This window comes from Apis cerana, linkage group LG8 (genome assembly GCF_029169275.1).
Source record: "Apis cerana isolate GH-2021 linkage group LG8, AcerK_1.0, whole genome shotgun sequence".
Classification (NCBI taxonomy): Eukaryota; Metazoa; Arthropoda; class Insecta; order Hymenoptera; family Apidae; genus Apis; species Apis cerana.
Window position 1 is genome coordinate 11,444,072 of NC_083859.1, and position 24,281 is coordinate 11,468,352.

General features: G+C 34.4%; 1 protein-coding gene and 1 long non-coding RNA gene across 10 annotated transcripts in view; one reads left to right on the top strand and one right to left on the bottom strand.

Moving 5' to 3' along the window:
• The window catches only part of LOC107999967 (lachesin), a 74,588-nt gene that overhangs the window by 30,275 nt on the left and 20,032 nt on the right, over positions 1-24,281 (bottom strand). For 5 of the 8 annotated variants that reach the window (XM_062078979.1, XM_062078977.1, XM_062078980.1 and 2 more), the window contains exon 2: positions 7,940-7,978. The exons of 2 other annotated variants lie outside the window; for them this stretch is intronic. The gene's annotated coding sequence lies outside the window, so the exon portion shown is untranslated. Of the gene's footprint in view, positions 1-7,939; positions 7,979-20,317; positions 20,407-24,281 lie in introns of those variants that run through there. One more of the 8 variants, XM_062078983.1, reaches the window with a different exon arrangement.
• Positions 10,679-12,779, top strand: LOC108000045 (uncharacterized). 2 transcript variants are annotated; one of them, XR_009831026.1, is made up of 4 exons: positions 10,679-10,844; positions 10,900-11,722; positions 12,088-12,204; positions 12,451-12,779. It is a non-coding gene; the product is annotated as an uncharacterized LOC108000045 (long non-coding RNA). The 2 variants fall into 2 exon arrangements; XR_001766448.3 differs by having other exon boundaries at positions 10,900-12,779.

A 24,281-nucleotide genomic window follows, 5' to 3' on the forward strand; every position in this document is an offset into this window, starting at 1 on the left:
AACATTTTTCATTGGATTCCTTTTTTCGTACCGAAAAATACACAAGATATTTCGTTACAAAATAAATTTTTATAATATAAATTTTTGTATAAATTGAATATATAAAGACATTATTACAAGATTTATCATTTGCACAAAATGAAACGAAATTGAACTTAACCTAATCTAATCTCAAAGTTTCGAGAAAAAACATTTGTGTCATTGGATTCCCTTTTTCGTATCGAATAGTACACGAAATACAAAATAAATTTTTGTATAAATTGAACATTTATTGAATATAAAGACACTATTACAAGATTTATCACTTGCACAAAATGAAACGAAATTGAACCTAACCTAACCTCAAAGTTTCGAGAAAAAACATTTTTCATTGGATTCCCTTTTTCGTATCGAAAAATACACAAGATACCACGTTATAAAATGAAATGAAGCTTTTAGGATACAAATTTTTGTATGTATATATTATTGAATTCTCCTTTTCATGCTGAATATATAAAGAAACTATTACAAGATCTGCCATCTTGCACAAAATGAATCGAAACTAAACCTAACCTAATTTCAAATTTTTAAATTCGAAAAAAATATTTATATCATTGGATTCCTCTTTTCGGATAATACAGGAGATACCTTTACAAAATGAAACGAAGCTTTTAGAATACATAAACTTTCGTCGTTCGCGTTTACTTTTAATGTGTCGCGTAATAATTACGAAACCACTAAATATTGTATACATCATTTCGCAAAACAGAATATTTTATTTACACAAATGTTATTGATTAAACAGCGACGATAAAACGTATTTATTAATCTTGTTTCTTAGCGTTTGACAACAAATTGATATTAAACGAGGTTAGAACGAAACCTAGCTTTTAACTTTAAAGTTGTAGTTTTACGTATGTCTGCGTTCCATTTACGCCGGATATGTTGGTCCATAGATAACAACTTCCGTGTTTCACTCGCGCTATTTTATGGAATTTTTTTCGGATAACACTTTAAAAGTGTGAAGAGAAGAAAGAAGACATTTTTTTTTCTTTTTTTTCAAAGCTTCCAAGTTATAACGCTCATTTCGTAATTTGAGGTATCGCGACAATTCTCGCGAAAATTTATCCTCAAACTGTACCCATTTAATATAATTATTCAAAGCAACGGTGAATATACAATATATAAATTCTAACTAATTTCGTTAATATTTTAATATTTTATTACTTAATTTTCCGTATTGCAATTTTGCAATAAACATAAAAATGGCAGGTAAATTCCTGAATTTTCTTTTGCATCGTCGTTCACCGTTTCTTGGAAACGCAATAAATTTTAAGATTAACAACTGCTACCCGTGCACATATGTTAATCTAATAAACAGTCATATTTGATATTGCTGACTAGAGAAATCAAATTTCCGTTATTCCGGTCCGGGATTTCCCTGATCCCATCATTTCGCTAGTATTGGATGGAGACTTGCGCTGCAAAGGTAGCGAAGCTTTCGCGTGATATACGTTATACTAAACCAAAATGTGTATTGGATTTGAATACGGAAAGGCGAGCTGTGTATCAATCTTTACATTTAATTGATCGTGTAAATAAATTACATGCGATAATTAACTCGTGCTCAATTATTGCGATATAATTGTTAGCAATATGATTTTGAAACGAGTCTCTAGAATTTTTTCCATAATTTTTCAGGTAGATATTAAATTGGTACATACGAGAAAACTGTAAAATTCAATTGACACGAGAATAAATTGACGTAGAATCAATAATGTTACAATATTTCTAATCAATCAAACAGATTTTCTTATAAAAAATCTTTGAATGTTGCGCCATGCGGTATTATTTCAGTCACGTAAAATCGATATTATAATAACTTGTAACACAGTTTTCTTCTTTACGTTTCAGAGAACTAAATATATAACATCTCGAATTACATGCGAATAATATTACGAATCTATCTTTGATATTTATTTGAAATTCGATCGATGCATTCCCAAACTCCATGTTGACAACTACAAGATTAACCAAGTGATGGTATAGGTCTCAATGGGGAGACTAACGTCCAAAGAGAAACGTACAATACGTATCAAAATTCGAGGGACCATTTCGTGAAAGAGACGAAACGCTATAACGTATCGAGATGGTAAAATCGGTCAATCGTTTAAAATTTACGTTCCAGATTCGAGCGTGTAAAGCGAGACGTTTTAGAGAACAAAAACTTATTGTTCGATGTCGATTCAAAATTTTTCTTTCAAGAACAGTCCATCTTCTTTTAACGATGAAGAAAATATAACATTAACTTAAACAACTCTCGCGTAGCATGACGTTTCATATAAAGATTAGAATAGTTAAAAAAAAATCATTCTTTAGATAATAATTTTAATCTCTAAAAGGTTGAAAACCAAGTATAAAAATTTTATTTGGACCTTTTCGATCCTGAATATAACCTAAAATTTTTCGTTCCAACAAAGTTAAAAACAACTCTAATTAATACTATTAAAATTAATAAATTAATTAAAATTCAAATTATTATTTATTAATCTATATATTAATATTATTAAATCCTAAATTTAATGCACTTTTATGCTAAAATAATCTATTCTATATTTATTAATTATTTATAAATAATTTAAAAATTAAAGTCCTTTCGTACAAATAATTTTAATTTTATTGAATATATATAGATAGAAACCAATCTTTCTATTATACATTGTATTTTAATAATATTCTTCTAATTTCGAATTAATATCGTAAGCAGAGAAAAGGTCGAACAATTCATTGAGTGCGATTTTATTTACACTATTCTTATATCCATCGTGAGACGATGGAAAAAGATTATATAATTAACCGAAATGCTTAAAGAAATATATTTAAGAACGTAACGAAAATGAATCGCGAGCCAGCTAAGAAGGAAAAGATCGGAGGAAGAAGCGAGTTAAAGGTATGCAGATGGAAACTGGAGAATAACCGTGCTCCTACAATAGCCAGCCGCGGAATGACGCGGACAGAGTGTAGCAATTTCGTGCAATACCGCTGGAATACCGGGCGTTTCGGGAATGCGGATCAGCATTTCCCTGGTTGCCTGCCTTGCTTAGCTACACCTCCATCTCCTTTTCCATAGTTTCCCATGTTTCTTGATTCTTTTTCGTTCTTTCTCTAGAGGGAATGGTGAAAAAAAAAAAGAAAAGATATAAATGAAAGAAGAAAAATTGACACGTATCGAAATATACGCGTGAAAATATAGGTATCACGTAACGAACGTTGTTGATGTGAATGTATATTGTGATGCATTTAAGTATTTGAAGATATAGAACAAGTTAAAAAATAAAAAGCTAAGAGAAATAACGTTTTGTCATCGAAAATGTTGATATAAAAACAGGATGGCATCTGGCCTGGTATCTCACTGTCTGGCCTATATTTTTAAGGTTTCACGAACATTCTGCAAGCGTTTACTTTTTTCTTTTTTTTATCGTTAAAACAGAAAATGTACCGTTTATGCTTCACACATATAGTTTTTAATGTATGTCGTGATACGTATACTTAGGTATATGTGATGCAAAAAAATATTGAAACAGCGAATTCTATTTTCAATAATTTTTTGTTATAATATATTTTAAGAATTGTTTCTATATCGTGTGAAAGATTTTACGTGAAATAAAATAATGTAAAATTAAAACGTTTTATCGTTTAATATTGCACTTTTAAATTTTTTAAATAAATGATTAAATTTAATATTTTTTAATAAATTACACTGATCAAATTTGTTTTACTACTGTCCACATTCGTTTCAAACGCGATGCTCGTTTTATCGTATATACGTTTCACGCGCGTTTTACCAGTGCATACATCGAATTATACTTAAAAGCACAGAGAAAGCTAGGTAGAAATGGTGCGGGCTCGCACGAGCGAAAATTGATAATTTTCGGCCAATCTTTTGCATAATATCCGCGAGTTTTGTGATATTTAGACGAACGAGTAATGGCTATCGATAATAGCCAATGTAAATGGGCGTTACCATGCGACAAAATTCGTCTATATCAATCCTAATATCATAAATTTGCAATTTCGTATCGAAAGTATTTATTTACTTATATATGTACACATATAGCATTATTCGATGTCACACACATAATGATCGAAACACATATACGAAACACAACCGAATTACTTTTAATCATTTCAATTCGTCGAATTTTAAAGATAAGGAGAAAAAATGAACGTGAAACGATCGTTATAGGTTAAGTCGTATTGCGTTTACGAATTTACAATCGAGATCGAGCCGCTGGAATACGGGATAGGCGACATAGTCGAGATTCCTGAAGCTTGGTAACATTCATCCAAGTCGAATGGAAACGAAAGAAGACAATCTAGCGGCAGAAACTGATTCCGGCATCTCTTCTGTTCAACTCACGAGAACGAGTGATGCGCGCCATCTTCGAAACGCGATATAAGGAGGAACGAGGTTTAGGATAGTAGGAATCTGTCGATACGATCGATCTTCGATAGTTCTCGAGCGGAAACGATGCCGCCAATCCGAGTGTCGTCAAATGCACACAACTTCCGATCATCGATTTTACGCGATCCGTTAATATTTAGCACCCATTTGCGAGACACGTGTTGGAAAAGTAGCGATATAGTTTCGTATTAACGAAATTAACTAATGGTGTGTTCGAATCGTGGAAATTGTACACAAATGGTAATTCGAAAGCGTTTCGATCGACCGCAAGAGTGTAACGACACCGAAAATTCGTGTCTAGCGAGGACAAATAGAAACGAGGTGTATAGGCAAGCGTGAGTACATACATACAGGCAGGTGGTGGCATGCCGAAAATGAGTAAAGGCCAGTTTTCATCGGTCTAAACTAAACGATGCGTCATTAGCCACTGATAAACAACCATCACCATTTACCGCATTTTCATTCAAATTGCATACGACACTCGGTGGTTTTTAGACGGGTCAAGTGCTTTGTGTGAAACGTTTTATAATCGGCATATATATCTATCGTTATGTACCTTCAAACATTTTACGACGATGTTTCAACAATATGGCGCTATTTAACGTAATATGGTGTACTTTTATGAAATAATACGGAACAATGGAATATTTGATTTGAAGTATATACGTCCAGGTATAGAAATTACAACTATATCAAATTTATCGTATTTGCATTTTTATATTTTTACGGAATGTCCGAGAAAACTGAATTACTTTGTGTGTTTGATAAATCATGAATGAAAAAGTATTCATTATCGTATGTATAAATCATAAAAGTTTTATATTATATTATATTATATATATAGGATTTGAATCATTTTTTATTCATTAAAAAGCAAAGATTTTATTTGGATGTAAATAAAATAGAGTGAGAGTTTATCGTTTTTCATTTTTTATTTTTTTTTTTAATATTGAAATTTTTTCTCGCCAAAACATAAAACGCAAATGCAGTTGGCAACGTTCATCGTAACGTCGAATAAATTTTCAATTGCAAAGTAATACATGCAAATAAACTAACAATAAGCTAAATTTGCGCAATTGACATCTCATGACTACGCCGCGTGTATTGTTATCGGCTTAAAGAATGCTACGATCATCATCATATAGCAACAATCCATATTGTTCTACTTTATCCATCAATGAATTATTATCGTTTCACCCGAATAATTTTGATACTTTTTGAACTTTTCAACATTCGATTATAATAATACCGTTCGTTCTATTTTCCTGTGTATAAAACAATGAACTGCGAACAACGAAATATAATAATTTAAAATTTAAACGGTTTAAAACGGAAAAAATTTCACGAGACGAAACAAAAATGCTTGCTTATAAAAAGTAAGTACGTTCGTAGCTTTCCATCAACAAGATTCCCCGTTTTGGAACCACATTAAGTGAAAGGATGGGAGAAAGGAGGAAAAAGTTTCCTTCTTTTTCGTAAAGCATCGACTCGATTTTCGGAGAATTTACAGGGCGCGAGGAACTTTTAGATTCGAAATAATTATCGCGTCGCGCCAAGCGCGGCGATTATTCGCCAACTATGCGAATAGAAGAGTCGATCAATGCCTTCCTGGAAGACCATTGTCCGGAGGGATATTCGACGTATATCCTCATCGAATCCTCGAACGCCTTTAGGCATCCACGATAGTTTTGCAGTTGGACGAACGCCCAAAGCTACGATCAACTTTATATCGTGATATTAAACAACTAACCATTGTGCGCCAATATCTCCCATACTACGCGTTTTAACGAACGATCGATGCATTTACCCGCCGAGCTATTTACGTTTTAATTATTCGCGATGTGAAACCACTTTCTCCTTACTCGCGCATGCGTGATTGTTATCTTAAAATAAATAGCATTAACCGTTGCTATTATAAGATGTAATTGTAATTTGTGAATTTTTAATTATATAATAACCTTTCGAATTATCGATTCTCAATAATTTGGCAACAATGTTTATCGCAAATATTTCGAACGTTCCACGGAACAAAATAATACACTTTGTTTCTCGAGATATTTGGTAATCCCAAAGGAATTTCCGTATGAGAAAGACGTGGAACGCTTTCAGGAATTTTGGGTTGCCTCCCGAAGATCCTTCGGATCCAATGGCTTTCCAGTTGGAATCGAGTTTATAGAAATCAATAAAATAATACATTTTACCCATTCGGTAACGTTCGAATATGGTCATAAATATTTAATATTATCAAATATTTCGTACGAATCGTTTTGTTTATAAATAATCAATATCGGTGATGAAAATTTATATTAATACGACGAGAAACATTTTTTTCATCTTTTTTTTTTTATTTTTTTTTTCGATCAACGTTATACATGATTGAAATTGTTCCAGGTTAAGACTAACTGGTAATCGATGATGAAAATTATTTTCGTTTTTTTTTTTTTTTTTTTTTGGTAACCATCATACACATAGCTGGTTGAAATCAGGTTATAACAGTTATCGATGACGAAAATTTTTTTTCCGGTTACCATTATACGCGACGAAAATTGATTTAGGTTAGGAATTTATCGATGGGCCAACAATTTTTTTCGTCGCTTTTGAGCTTCGCGCGCTTGTCCAGAGTTTTAATAAAGATGGTAAAAATTCGTGTTTTCGAAAAGAACGATTTTTTCGAAACGTTTTTATAGATGTCACGAAAACAATAGTGACCACTTTATCCAAACGTTCTCTCTCTCTCTCTCTCTCTAAAAAAAAGACTTTAAAAGTAATTTTGATTTTTTGATCGTACATTGTATAAATCACAAATAAAGTTTATTTTATTCATCGTCGTCAAAATGTTGTGAAATTTCCTATAATGAAATACAATAATGAAATTCGTTAGAATTATTTATATTTTAGATCGATAACACGGCTAATGGATAAAGTTGTATCTCGTCGCAATTTTTGCAATTTTCCGCGTTCTCTATTTATATCATTTAGTTTATCATTTAGTGTATGCTTGCCGTGAATTAGAACGAGCATTCGCAACTTGTAAGTTAGTAAATTCGCATATATGTAAACTAGATGAGACATTTCATTACACATACATATTATAAATATTCTGAGTTGTACCGTAGACCACATGCACTCGAAATCAAATGCATGGAATAGAATACGACCTGACCGCAACACGCCACATGGTTTTGTATTCATGCCTCTGGACATTGCATTTTAATCGATTATTTTCACAAATTAACTTGATGCATACCGAAATTACCATCCATATATCACCCTTTTATTTTATCACTGGCCTCTGGGACTTAACGCCCGTTTTAATTTAACGATTAATCTTTGGATATATTCAATGAAAAAAACATGATCATAAAATAAAATTGAAGGTGCAAAAGTGCATTGGAATTCTTCTTGGAAAATCTTAAGGAAAGATATTCTGGTTAAGAATATTAAAATGTTAGAAATTTTTAATTAATTTTTAAGTTATAATAATGGCTCACTTACTTTAGGGATTCGTACATCAAAGAGCTGTTCTTCCACTTCCTGAAATTTCAACATACAATATTTTAATAAATTATACACGTTGTATACGATGTAAAATAAACGCGTGTATTTAACTTTGTTTATTTTATTGTATCAAATATAAATAATTTAAAGCTGAACAACGCGAAGAGTCGAATGCAGAATATTAAACGTAAGCGAAACAGCCGCGAAGATCGTCATCTACAAGAGCAAAATCATTAAGCATGCTGGCATTATATATTATAAACTCGATAATTAACTCTGACTTCATTCTAAATTACGGCACATCGATACAAATTTAAAGGTTAATTCTTCGAGCCAAAATAAATTTTTTTAGGAAATTACAGAAAATTAAAAATCGACGAGAATATGAACACGAGGAGTAAATCCTTCTCCGCGAACGATTTTCGAGATACCATTGAAAAGATCGTTATAAAGCGTTATATATTTTTCGTAGGAATAAACATTTCCATCTATCGCGCAATTCGCCTTTAAAACTTGGATTAAACCGTATTAAAATTAAAAAAAGTTTGAATCTCTATAACTCGGAAAATAACGATTTCCTGTAGATAAATGAAAGATCGTTGGAAGCGCGGAATCTTACTTATTAAAACGCTTTTTGATTTATCCCGATATGATTTCCGGTTCCGGAGATATCGTCGTGTAAAGAAGAGAGTAATTTTTAATCGTTTACTATCTTTATGCCGTTGACTCGGAACGCTCGCTCGCGTCTCACCGACTTGCCACGAGATTCAGGCAAGGGAGGCTCGTCAATGCGAACGCATGTAGTAATTTCTTTCAGTGTACTTGAACGTACGCATTTCTAGGGGAAATATGTAGGTTACTAGATCGTCCATTACGGATACTTCGAACGTTTATATTATACAACCGATCGAGATATCGGGATAAAACAAAAAAAGGATTTCAACGGTATGGTTTCGTCTATTTTCCGAGTGAGTTTCGATGACACAATTTTCAGTTTCTTTTTACATGGAAAATGTATAATATCGAAAGTTTCACTCGAGATCGAACGATTGCAAAAATCTATTGTTTTTTTTTCCTTTTTTTTTTAATTTTACAATGTGCAAATTTGCCTTTTTAAAAATATAAATTTTCACTACAATTATTTAATTCGTTATCTATATGCGATAACTTTCTGTTCATTTAACACGAATAGTATTGAATAGGAGTAATCGAACCTCTCATCGGGAGTTATAATTCTAGTTAATCATGTCATGTTGCCTGATCAAATATTGGTCAAATACGGTGGAAATTATTGATTTTGAACTAATATTTCTACGCTACTGTGATCCATTAGGTAATTAATTGTCAAACCAAATAAGTTTATCAGAGCCAATCATTGAAAGTAATAATTAATTTCACGAGCGTAAACTCGATTGTTGTACGTAATTTTTTTAATCGATATAATATTTTCTGTCCTCCTTTACTATATCTGTTGCAAACAGTAGCTTTCATTTACGCATTACAATATTCTGAAAATATTAACGACGAATATTTTACCATTAAAAAAAACTTTCGAATAAACTAAAATAATGAAAAATCGTAAATTAAACTATTTGGATTTATTCACTTTACGTACGATACATCTAAGATTGGAACGAGCGCAACTAATTGTACTTGATATTCTTATAATATATTAATCGAAATATCAATAATTAAAAACGATACATCATCCCTTTCGCAAATTTTATTTTTAATAAAAATTCAATTTTCTCGTTTCCCAGCGTGACCAGTTATTCAACTCGAGATCGAAAAAAAAAGAGAAAAGATTCGAAATAATTTCAGGTATGAAACGTGGATGCAGAAATTGTAGTCGCGTAAGGAAACGCTATTAGGATATATCGAAATATCGGGCGTCATTAATCTAAATCCAGAAAAATTCTCTACGCCCAGGGATTTTTATGTAACCGGTATCTATGGAGCGGCACGGGTATTACCAGCGGATTTTGTCAATGGTGCAACCTTCCCCTATAAATCTCTAGACCATCCACTCGTGCCAGAATGAATCTAGAATATATTCAAACGAAGTTCAGTGGAAAGAGAGCGAGGGTGAATATATCAGCGCACGCGTAACCGTGCTCGTACCTCGAAGAGTGACCAAGAACATCAAGGATTTTGGGTGGAAATGAATTTAACGAACTCGATGGAAATTAAGTGGTCGGCTAAAAAGATAAACGAGCGGAAACTTTGCGAGGTATTAAATGGACTAGCGTGCGTGTAAAACGTTTCACGTGCAATATGTCATAAATGAATATGCATAATGGTAGGAACGAATCCCAAAACCCCTTTTCATCGTTTTTCATTTATCGCACGTACGTTAAAACTTGTAGATTTTTACACGACTCCGCTCTATTCGAAAAATAATTCTTAACCTCTTCGTTCGGATCGATCTGTTTTCGATACGTATCAAGAATGTATCGAGGAAAAGAAAGGGGAAAAAAAGTATTCGATCAGAAAATAGAAAGGATCAATTCCTGTTTTTTTAACGCTATTGCGAATAATAATAATAACAATAATAATAATAACATCAAAACACAAAAACAAACAGTTAAAATTGAACAATCTCGTAATAGATGCAACGTTTTAAGAACACGTGCGTGGAATTGGTCCGATAGGACGCATAAGTTACGGTCCAATCCTCGACGTTCCCCCTCCACCACTATCCATAATTACGCTCTCAACACGGTGACTGTATAGTTCCTAGCGCTCGAGAGATCGTCGCGCCAGTTGTGAGAGTGAAAAGCAAACCACCGCATCACCGCACGATGTCTTATCGCTTCATTATCGAATTCGAATCCGATCTAAATCTATTCCGGCGATCGTGAAAAATTATTGGGAATATTTGTGAATATTTTTAACACTTACGGTAAGGATAACAAGGAATGGAACGTTGGACGGGATATTAATTGCACTAATTGCAGGTGGTAAATAAAAATAGCGTAGATCGATGAAGATGGTTGGTACAAGGAACGAATGAAATCCTGAATCCATAATCTGTAACGCGATCCATTGTTTGGTTAAGCTCTTGAAAATTTTCTCCCGTGTATGCATATGCGATAACACGTAACGAATTTGCATGTTTCATCAATGAATCGAATTTTCATACCACTCGATTGAAGAAGAATCTGCTCGCTCGACGGAACTCGTCTAAGATATACGTTTCTTCGAATATTTTTATATTTCGCGATTAAAAAGAACTAAAATCCGTACAAATGAATTAAATAGTGATTCTTGCAAAAAAAAAAAAAAGAAATGTAACGAACGTTCGGAATATACGAATGTGAAAATGGTTGTTTACGAAACTAAGCCGGATTTATGTTTGAAATCCTAGGAAAGAGATTAGTCGACCAACTATCCAAATCATTCGAAACGTTAATGACTCGAAAGAGCAATGGATAATAGATGCTCTTGAAAGCCATATTTAAAAAACTCGTGCTTCATCTAACCATCATAGAAGCTCCGCTTTTTAGACAAAAATCGAGCTAAAAGATAATCGTATTCGACGATCTTTCAAGGAATCGATTCCAGAGGACGAAAAATGATCCAATCTTTTTGTAGTATCATATCGAAATAGTAGCGTAATATTTGCACTGGAATAATAACGTTCACATTTTGTTATCCGATTATGGGTAAATTTGAGTCGAAGGTACTGTTCATTGGTGGAAAGAAGGAAGGAACGCGGATCTGATTGGTCAATTTGTAAGGAAGGAAACGCCTATTTTCACACGTATTGTTTCTACCATGGTATTTATTACATATACTGATCCAAAAAGACACTATCTAAACCTTCATGCATTAGCGTAGCCATAAAATCCAGAGAATTCTAACGTATCGATATGATATAAAAATTTTTTTATTTCTCATAATGCGTAGGCTAATTACGATTTGTAATGATAATTTATAAAAGTAATTTATTTCGAATAATTAAGATAATAATTACACAAATAAGCTAGATATATTATAGATATATTAATATTATATTGAAATAATAGTTTCGAAAATATTTCAATTCCTTCTAAAGTCTGATTATCCTAATATAACTTCATAAATGAAAATAATTTTTACGATTTTAAATAATCAAATTATAATTTTTCTACTACTATGTAAAGTATCAGGTATCAATTGTCAACAAAACATCTTGAAGTGGGGATAGACGGTGCTAGCGAAGTACCTCTCTTGCCCTTGAGTCGTGTCCTGCGAGACTTCTTTCCAATAGTAAACAGAAGGTATCAAATTTAACTTACGATCTGGATTTCGAACAAGTTGATGTTAATCGTTAATTACTATGCATTTTTCTAAATTTAGTCTTTACGAATTTAAATTATACAAAAAAATAAAAAATATTCTGTTTCTTCGAATATTTTTTTATCGAAAAGAAACGAGTTATTAGGGAATAAAAATGATGATATTTCATTAATTAGAACAAAGAACGAAGAAACTCTTTATAAGAATTTCGCGCATCTTCCACACAGATAAAAGGAGAATGGGACTCTTGGCGAAAGCGAAGTTCGAGATTGGGAACACGAGAGTTCGAGGCAACAACAAGTTCAAAGTATAACAACTCGGATCAGATAGATACGGGCTAGTTATATGACATTCGCTCGGAAATAAAGTCAAACGACTGTCAACAGTTGCCAAATTATTCAAAACTTTGCTCGTTCATTCGAAGAGAATGATCTAATTAATTCAATAATTACTGTGAAATTTATTTTAAAAAAATTGGAGAATTTGAAAGAACTAAATGTTTTAAAAATTGTAAAGAATTTTTATAAATTAAATAAATAAAAATTTTGAATCATAATGTTAACAATAATATTTGATTATAATGAAAATAATATTTGATTGATAATTTAATTTTGAAATAATTTTAAATTCATTACATATGTAATTTAATTATATATTTAATTATATAATTAATAATAATTTAAAAGTAAATAAGATTCGTGATTGCATTAATCAAAATGTTTTTAAAATAATAATTGAAAGGATTATAAATAATCAAATTAATAATAAGTAATTATCAAGCAAAGGGTCAAATATTTCAAGTAAATTTATCATAAAATTTCATTTTTTAATTTTTTCTTAAATTCGATATTAAATTCATTCGAGAAATGAATCGTAAAATCCTTAAAAGGGATCGTTTCGATTTAGCGGTAAAAAAATATTCTAATTTTGTTAAAATTTCACATACTTATTACATAATTACCGCATTCGATAATATTCCTATTTTATACGATTGAGATAAAAGTGGATAAAGAGAATGAATGCCCGTTTCGCAATGCCTCGTTACATATCGTTATTCATTCAAAAGCAGTTTCACAGATGGGCACGTCATTACGAAACATTTGGCAACATTGTATTCATAGGTTTCGCTCGCGCGTATCACGCATAGACCGCGAAACGGTGTATCGGTTGCACCCAAGAAATGGACGATATTGCATTCCTTCACAGAGATATTACATTCCTCCCCCTTTCCTTTCTAAATTTCCTGAAAATTTTTCCACCATCAACTTTCCTTGGATCCTATCTAACCAATAAAACGGATAAATCACAAATTACTTATTCGTTACGAGAATTTCGAAAGAAATAAGAAATAACAAATGGAACTGCTGCTCCTTCATCGATACGAAGCGCGAATTTACTTTGTCGATCTCGCTCGAAGATTTTCCGCTTCGCGCAAAGCCGTTGCCGCTACTTTGGAGGGGGAGGTAATACCGTAGCTTTCCCCAATTGTTATTGCAATCGTCCAAGTTTTCAGAATCGCAATGGCCTTGGCGCAACCTCTTTCGAGACAGCGGCCGCGCTACTTTCTAACCCACTAATGGCACTTTTCGAGAAACTGCGATCAATGGAACGGTCATACTGCGAACCTACGGAACTGTTTTCTTCCGAAACTATATTCCTCGCTCGAGGAAATAATTTCCTATAATTCCAATTCTATCCAGTTACTTTTCCAGTTTCCGAAAGTTTGGCGGAAATCTACGGGATAACTCGTATCGATTCGATAAAAATCGAGTTGCGAAAATATATATGGGGCGAATTTTTTAACGCAGCCCAAAACTCTCTCTCTCTCTCTCGAAGAAAGATTCGTTATTCGCAATTTTGGAATGTAAACGATGACAACGAAGTCGAAGAAGGACAAAGGTAAAGGGTCTAAATGAAACGAGAAGATATAGCATGGGCCATTAATGGCGCTTTTCAGAGGATAGGGCTCTCGTAATGGGGCTTTCGAAAATGCTTTCACGGTAAACCCATGAAACACTGTTTCGCTATTCGTCCATTAAGTTCATCGTATTTGAAGCGCGTGCACGTATATATACGTTTTCTTCGCTCGCGACTTTCTCGAATTTTCCTCGATAATTTCCTCGTTCGAGAAAACTATGCGTACCTAATTCTCGTTCCGTCTCTCTCTCTCTCTCTCTCTCTCTCTCTCTCTCACTCACACACACACACACACACACACACACACACACACACACACACACGCACGCACGCACGCACGCACGCACGCACGCACGCACGCACACACACACACACACACACACACACACACACACACACACACACACACACACACACACACACACGCACGCACCTCTTCTCTCTCTCTCTCTCTCTCTACGTAATCGGCAAATTGTTCTTATTAGGGGATAGGTTGTAAAATGATTCAATTAAAATAAGAAATGTATGGCAGAGAATATATTTAAAATAAAGGAAATAGAAATAAGTTATGTTTTATAAATGTGAATCGTGTCGATGCTTTTGTTCTACTATACCGAGTTCGCTACGACGGTTCAAAAAGGGGGAAAGGAAAGCAATTCACGCGTAAACATATAAAGATGTGAGTCGTATCTTTACATAAATATAAACTCGACAGTTCTCTAACGGGATACGAGATGTGTGCAAAAGTGAAGACGAGAAATATAAAATTATAAAATTATAATAACGGCGCGAATTTCTTTTTTTTTTTTTTTTGAAAAAATGTGGAGGAAATATACACACGCGCGATAGGATTTCTATAGCGATTAACGGCAAAATACAGTTTAGAACTCGAATCCGATTCCAATATTCCGGATTTGGTCGATTAAATCTCGTTGACGACATGCGTTTGAATTTTCATACGATCCCAAATCGTCATACGAATTAATCGTATTACACGGGTCAATCGCGCGTAGCTGTTTTCATAGTCACTGAATCAACGTATCCCCAAACATGCTTGACGTATTATGATGTATCGTAGACAGACGCTTTACGTAGCCGAAAGCGTTGCGACCGATCGTGCAAATTAATTGGAACGAGTCGATTCCTGTGCGATGATCGATAATCGATAAGTTTGCAAAAACGATTCGATAATTATTATTATTAATGTCCGAGTATTAGACAAAACGTAATTACGTAGATTCAACGTTAATTTCTATAACTTGGATTTCTCGACTCGAATCGCAACTAAACGTAAGATCAATTAGGCTAACTTCTCAACGTAGATCGAAGTATCCAAATATCGTCGATCACACTTTTATCAACGTTTGCGTATTGATCATCGATGGGCGTAATGATAGCAAAATTATTTATTTGTAATTATTATTCATTACGTCGTGATGTTGGATCAAAATATTCGTCTATATTCGTTTACGAATCACAGTGAAACGATAACAGAGTTATATTTACTTATAACGCTTATAATTATATATATATATCAACGTAGGCCAAAATATCATTTTATGAATACGATTAATCATTGATGAGATCGAAACGACAGCAGAATTATATTTACATGGAATTTATAATTATTATTCATCTGAACAAATAAATCATCGATATCCTTCTCATTAAAAAGCAAGAGGAATTGCATAGCGATCGAGATTCTCAATGTGTATTCGATAGTTATAGTAGTTGAATATCTAAATATTTGAGATAAAATTTATCCATTTGTTTATTTATTACACGAATTTCGTTGCGAAAGAAAATTAGCGGAATTTAGAACGGCGGCAAAAATGTCGGATATCGCATACGCGTAGCTTATCGTTGACAGGTTATATCGGCATCTGGTAGGACACGAAGTACACAACGTGTAGCACACGTGTCGAGGTTATAATATGGAAATTGATATCGAGGTGGCGACTACGAGAACCGAATTAACCATAACGTTTGTTTGCCCGTAGAAAAGAAAATCGGTGTCATTTTTTCCCCAAGTTTTACAAGAGAAAGGAAAAAAAAAACTTCAAACTTCAATTTCCCCTCTAACTATCGCGTTGCTCGGAAATTTATAATATAATAAATCAACCTGTCTGTTATAAAGTACGAGAAAGTGGTAAATGTCGGTAATAAAATGGCAATTTTCACGAAACGATCCATATTCGGTTGCATTACGTGTAATTAGCCATATCGAGCGTGGATTAAAGCGACGCCTACTATTTTGACAGTTAATTAATTGCGCCGGGGAGGGCCTGATACACCATGGATTAATACACCCCGGTTGGTCAGCGAATTTCGTAAAATCTAGTTTTCGTTAATTGAACGCTTCAACAAAAATTATAAAAAGAATACAAAAAAGAAACGTTTTTTTTCGACATTGTTTGGATTTAAAATAGATAGACTTTTTCCGGAGAAAATAATTGATAGAAAAAAAAAAAAAAAGAAAAAAAAGAACGGTTAATGCGATTTAAAACGCATAAGAAACGAACTATGGCGCAAACGGAGAGAGAGGCAACAGGAGTAATAGCAGTAGTCCGCATCGGAGATGGCTCGACGGTCCATTAAAGTTGCAGCCTTTTTATATCGAGTCTGACCCCTCTCTGTGGAACGGGGCTTCTCCCTTTTCTCCGCTAACTTTCAAATGGTTCGCGATCATCGTGTCAAACGGCGGCGAATGGGCGAACGCGGTAGAATAAATGGGGAGGGGGGAAAGAGAGAAAGAAAGAAGGAAGGAAAGAGAACGGTAGCTACGTGAATAGTAGGAGGGGAGAAACAGCGATATTACCGATGGTAGACGCAGAGGGCAGCATAGTAGGGAAACTAGGAAACTTAAAAAGATGGCAAAGCTATTCCCATCAAAGGAATCCTCGGTACAAAGACGCAGCCTCTGTTATGCGAACTGCTACTCTAGCGAGCCGAGAAACGCGGTCAGCTAAACGCTCATTTTCAATCGTCCCACGATACTCTATCCAACGTATTTCTCGATCTATCTTTTCTAGATATTTTGAAACGAATCAACAGGTTTGTTCGTTGCCTGCGCGACTCGAAAAGAAGCAAGTAGCATCGCTCTTTCGAATAATTGGAATTTCGAAATTTGGTGTTGTGCGAAAATTCGAATACAGAGGGGGGAATGGACATGACGGTGATAAATTCTTGCGTTGTCAGATAGTGAACTGGCGTGAATGGTTGGTATGGATGACCGAGTGGAAACGAGAAGGATGACGATGACAAAGGAAAGCGGAAAATCAAGTAGTCGGAGAATCACGAGAGAAAGAGAGAGAGAAAGAGGGGACTGGATCGAATCGAGGGGGCATATTCCAGCCATATATATGTGTGTGTGTATATATATATATATTATATGTGCTCGTGGAAGGAAGAGAAGAGAGAGATCGGGGGATAACGGTTGTGCACGCGTGTACACAAGAATGTCGGGGGTTAGTCGAATATATGCATATTCAGGACTTGTTATGTAGGTGGCGGCGATATGGGTACACAGAGTGGAGAGAGAGTGTACTACGTGGTGGACCACGCCGGAGATACTGGGGGATAGTCGGTGACGGACTGCCGGACATCCGACCTGTTACCCCCTCGAGCGTCCACCACCACTACCACCACCGCCATCACCACCACCACCACCACCACTACTCTCTCTCTCTCTCTCTCACTCTTCATCTCCGATACCTGATTCCCGCCTCGGTAACCGCTCCAGTTGATCGGTCAATCGAATCGTTGCGATCTATCTGATCGGACGATCTCCGTTATACCCTTCGCTTCGGTTACGTCGATATTTCCATTGCTCGGAATGATACCACGTAATTCAATAATTGATAACTAATAATTAATAATAAATTTCTCTTGTCTGGAAAATTTCTGTTAAGATACTTAACGAAGGATGGGCAATTTCAATGATCATCGTTTTACGCTTGATCATAAACAAACGATGATATCGATTTGTTAAAAATAATGCAGATTCCAAGAATTTTTTTTTAAATAGAATTTGTGAAAAATCAGAACACTAATGAATTTTTAAGGGGAAGGATTTTTAAAGAAATTTACAGATTTTCGATTGCGCGTAAAAAATAATGAACCTCGAACGTAATATTTTCTCGTTAATTCTTGTTCACCCACCCATCTAGGGAAAAACGAATGAAATACTGTTTTAGCGGTCGAGTAACTTTAACCGAGATAGTTGCCAGTCAATCGAGCCAAGTCCCTTGCCAACTTAATTACCGAACTCCCTATTTTAAAATATGCAGCTAAACGGGTGAAAAAGTTTCGAACGTGAAAACTTCTATTGCTTAATCAAGGCTCGGGGGAGGAAAATAACGGGATTATTGAAACAAAAAATTTTAAGAGAGTCTGCTCCTTTAAAAATTATATGCTTTTTATAATTAATTGCGGAAAAATTAAAAGAAATATGAGAATTCTTATATTTATTTTTTACCCAAGTAAAAATTTAATTCAAACTTTCGAAAGCTAATTTTTTCTAAATTAATTTACACATCTTTTGTCTTATTTCTTTTTTAACAAAGATATTGAATTTGTATCGATGATTGGGCAAGAAAGGAAAAAAGAAAATCGTAACCACTGTCCCAGATTTGAGCGGATCGTGAAACGTATACCTCGGTATTCCCATATATCTTCCACGGTAAGCTTGAGGCAATGATCAGGAACCGAGCTACGTGCTTGACATCTTCAACGCTTTCCCGAAACTCGAAGGATTTCACTTCTGCTCTGAATAAGCTCTGAAACGTTCTCCCGCTCCATTCACTTGCCTTCTTTTTCTGTACTCCCCCTCCACACACACTCCGCTATATTCCTGTTTTCCCCTACGCGTGGACTTTATTTCGAGTTTTATAAAGAAAAAACGCCGCGCGATACGATTAGAAACGAATCTGATCGATACGTTTCTGTTTTTTTTACCTCGAAAAAAAAATCGTTAAAAATTCGAATACGAGGGGGAACGAAAATTGAAATTTGATTAAATACACGTTGTTGCTGTTTTTTTTCTCCAAAAAATATCCTGACCAAAAAATGTGTCGAGAATTACGAATACGAATATTTAAAGGGTTATTATTTCTCTATACGTGTAGATATTATTCGATAGAATTCTTTTTTTGGCAATAAGTTGTTTATTTCGTTTAATCTTCGAATTTTTCATATTTCTTTATTTATTTTTTTCTTTTTTTCATTCATCTGAATCGATTTTGAATCGGTATACTCGAATGAACGATAACCGATGAAATTTCCGTGTATTAAAAACGAAAGAATTTATCGCGCGCGATAAAATGCGTGATTAAAATACAATAGGAGTACCATCATCAAGATAGGAAGTTGCTACTACCATTTCATTTTTCGCGAGGCGAAGAAGGATGTGCAAACGGAATGTTGAAAATTCCACTTAAATCGTTTAACCGTTTATTAACTTTCAAAAATATATATTCGAGTGTATCTACGATAAAACGTTTTATCGTTTAGCTTTCGTTTATCACTTCGTATCTCGATTTCCTTCGAAACGTTGGAAATTTGTAGGAGGAATAAAATCGTAAAATATTACCTTCGCTTTCCATCGTTTTCCATCGTAAGATTTTTTATTTCATTCTCTTTTCTATATTTGTAAATAATTTCTACACCCTTCGCGAATTCTCGCTAATAATGTAATAGAGGTGAAAGAGAAGAGTAGGAAAAAAAAGTACAAAAACGTTTGAATACAAGTAGTAGCGCAAGTAGAAGCAACAAGTTTGTAAGAAAATCTATTAAACGAAGTGAACATTCGACTCAATTTTTCTCGATACAAAGTTGCACTCGAATAAATTTTTCCTTTTTTTACACCAGTCGAAATTAATCCTGTTATTTCATTGCTATTTTATACATGACCGAAATACGCAATATCTCGCGAGAATCTATCCATTGAATTGAAAGAAGTTTGTTAGTGAGTAATTATTTAAAGAAAGAAAAAAAAAAATGAAAGTGTAATTTCGATCGGAATACGAGGACTCGATCGATAAAATTAGAAGCACGTGGTCGAATTAAATTTTCTTTCGGTTTTATTCGTTTGTCTTTAACGTTGAAAATTTCATTGGAACAGAGGAAAAATTCATGTTACAAAAGTGCGACAAAAACGCTACACAGATTCCAACATACCTCGTTAAACTTTCAGTAGCGAGTGAACCTGATAACCGGGTGCAGAGATGCCAGGAATTCCATTATAAAAAAACGCCTAGGACGTGCACGTTTGAATGTACTTCGATTCACTACGTTTTTCCCCCATGTTCTCTTCACACGCTCCCTTTCAAAGAACGTTTTACATATGATTTTCTTCCCAGGAGGAATATATATATCTCCATATATGTATATATCATACATATAAGTTTACACAATCATGCTCACTCTTAATCGCAAAGATAAACAGCGAGTTTTTAAGAAAGATCGTTTCGACCAAGTTCTCTTTAACCCGATCATCTTTTATCGACCGAGACGAATCGAATATTATTGAATTCCGGTGATGCTGTTTAATCGCTTTACGAAAAGATTAAAGCGTAGAACGGAGAAGGCGTTGAAAAAAAGAAAGAAGGAAAAAGGATCCGTAATGAAATTTCAAATTCTAGATAGAAGGTTTTGGCGTGTGCAATTGCAACGATGCAAGTATAAAAGCGATTCGTGGCATTAATTTTAACGAAACGCAACGAATCGTGCGCGAGGGGCCGAATACCTTCAATCTTGCGAACGATGTTGTACGATTCGATGCTTTATTGGTTAACTTTATTCATTGAAACGTTAGCAGCGAAGCGGAACGCGCTAGTACGGTGCAATCAATGCCTCAGTCGTGGTTGCATAGTTTGCGGATCTCAATTTCCGTATCAGTTTAGTTCCCTATTTATACTGGCGTGTAAGCTGTGCGTACGCTTTTAAAACGAAACGTTTCGGCTTTCTATGCGCGCGTTGCAATAGCCGCGTATTATTTACTACTGGAAAGAAATCTCATGGAAGGAATGCGGGTTTGATTGGTCAATGTGGGAGAAACTGCCTATTTTCACACGTATTTTTGTTTCCAATATGGTCACATATAGTAATCAGATTGTAACAGAGAGGAGCAATATAACGACAATCAGTATTTAAATCTTGATACATTAGCATAGCCACAGAATTCACAATATTCTAATGTATCGATATGATATAAAATTTTTTTTATTTTTCATAAGCTAATTATGATTTATAACGATAGTTTAATTTACATATGTAATTTTATATTCAGATAAATTGTTAAGATAAGTATAATTAATAATTTCGGAAATATTTCAGTTTCCAGTCTTGGATGATTATCCTAACAAACTTCACAAAATGAAAATAATTTTTACGATTTTAAATATTCAGCTTTTTCAATATAGTTCTTCTATTCTACGCGTGGTGTCAGGTTTGTCAACAAAGCATCTGAAATGAAAACAAACGGTCGTAGCGAAGAAGTTCCTTTTGCCCTTGAGCCAGTCCGCGAGACTTTTTTTAGCAGTGAACACGCTCCTCGACGAAAAATTAGAAGGACTTTGCCTCTCTTTCTTCCTTTCTTTCCAACGGATATTCGTACAAGCAAACTTATACGAATATCGATACTTTTATTCACATACTTTATTCAACTCGAGAAATTCTCTAAAGTTGATATTTTTCCCGAAAAGCAACGAGCAAACATAACGAAGGTGTAATTCTTTGCAATAAAGCAACGATTCAATCCACGATTTTTATATTTGTTTCGAGATATTGTCAATAATAAGAAAATCGCAAGTTATTTGAATTCTAACAAAGGTTGAGAATCGATGGAACGAATATAGAACGAATGTATCGGTACATCGTTAAATTGTTCGGTTAAAAAAAACGAAACGATGGGCTTTCGTGTTCAATTAACTCTCGGATAACAACATTGCAGAGGAATTTTTCTTTTACATGCGAATGCGTTACTCGCAAAATATAACGAAGCGACTCTAATACATTGAAATTTGTATAAAATATAGGAATATCGATACGACGATTCCATTTCAAAATCGTAACCGATATATAGTCATTTTTGAAATCGACAAAATTACAAGTATTCGAAATCGCGAAGAAGAATGAGTGGTGAAATATGAATGGAAAGAGAGAGAAAAAGAAGGGAAGCGTATTTTCGATAATAACGGACTGATAAAATTGAAAGCGTAACGTCGATTTGATATGCGAAACAAATGTGATAACAAACGCGCGCGCCACGGTGTATATAGAAATTCTATAGCAACACGTTCGAGCGTGATGCAACAAAATTGTTTGAAAATTCGATTTTCTATCCGCGTCGAGAGTGCGTAACAATTACAGCCACCACGAAAAAGTATTCGAGAGTAACTTGAAACGTAACTTTATATAAAGTTATTAATCGATTGTAAACGAAAATAAATTTTTCCATGTTTTTCCTTCTGACCGATTTTTTTTTTGTACAAATTTAATAAAGTTCGATTTATTCTGCCAATATTCCTAACTATACGCGTCGTACTAAATATTTCTTATTTTTAATTTTAACTTTTTTCTTTTAACTTTTGTGACTTTTTTTGCGGAGAACAAAGTGAGAAAAGTTAAAATTAAAAAACACATTTTTTAACTTATGTTTTATCGAGTAATTTAATTACCCTGCCCCCCTCTTCTCGTTTTTCACGTATTTTGCACGAAATATAATTATAAACGATTTGAATTTCTTCTCTAAAATAATATAATATAAAAAAATATATATTAAAAAATTACCAACTTTCTGCATTAATTGAAATATTCGTAAAATCAATTTTTTGTGAAAGACTCGTTTCAAACGCAAAATGCAACGTAAACATACGCTCTTCGGAACACGTTCGTTTCATTTAATATAGTTTCACTTTGGCAGCCATTTGTGCTCTCTCTCTCTCTCTCTCGAGCAAGATAATTTTCAAGTTGCATTGCCGCCTAAATTGATTTTCTCCCGTCTCGTATATCTTTTATCGAATTAGCGGATCGTGTAAGACAGGAAAGCGGAATCAGGGATGATTTCTTTACCGTTTTAAACGATATTTCCTAAATTTTCTCTCGTCTTTCTTTCATCCATATTCGCGATCGTACGAAAACAAGGAATTAACCATAATGAAATTCACGATTGGAAAAGTAAAGGTCGAGGAAATTATAGATTGGAACGTGTTTTCCAATGGTTAATAACATCCTTTCGAACCTCTTTATACAGCGACTAAAACTATCTTTACTTTCAATCAATTCCACGTGTACCTATAGTAGCCTCGGGGGATGGCTCGTTATTGCAGGTGAGTAAACTTCCATTTCAGGTGTATGAGCTCCTCGGCAAATATCCCCTTTGCACGCAGCCATTCTTCCTCGTTTACATTTATCCCATAGGTAATTTAATATCACTGATCGTTTCGTGAAATCGACGCAAAAGTAACGGAATAAGAGAATCGAACCTCTTCAATGAAATTTTTTCCCCCATAGGATATCGTATCTTCGAACATTCCATCACCTATCCTAACCTAACTTGATCGAAAAATCAAAGTTTCCGCGCGAAAACATATGGCGCATTATTGGATTGACCTTTTCGTGGCAAAACGATTCTCTCTCTCTCTCTCTCTGTTCGTTTTCGTAAAGGAGAAAAAGAAAGGAAGATTATTGGAAAAGGAAAAAAAGGGAGGGAGATGAGAGCGCGAACTCTGTGAAATTTGGCGATCTATGAGCCGCAAAATGAAGTCTTGGGTTAGGGTGAAGGACGAGATAGATTGAAGAGGCAGAGGCAAATGAGAGCGGGCTGAGGATAAACGGCGGTGAGGAAAGTTTTAAATTGTGGCGGTGAAAGGCGAGCGATTAGTGGATTATAAACATACCGAAAACTTCTGATGGGATTAGCTTACCTCGGAAAGAGGTAAAAAGGGTCGAAAGAGATTTCGCCTAGCTTTCTCCGTAACGTTGGAAAACCACTCGACGCTCTTTTCTTGCCTTTTATTTCGATATATACGGTACGATACGCGTTCCTTCTTCGAAGAGAAAGACGAGTTGCCTTGATTCCCTTCGATCGAGGGGAGAGGGGAAAACGTGGATAAATTTAGACGACGATGCGGAATAACAA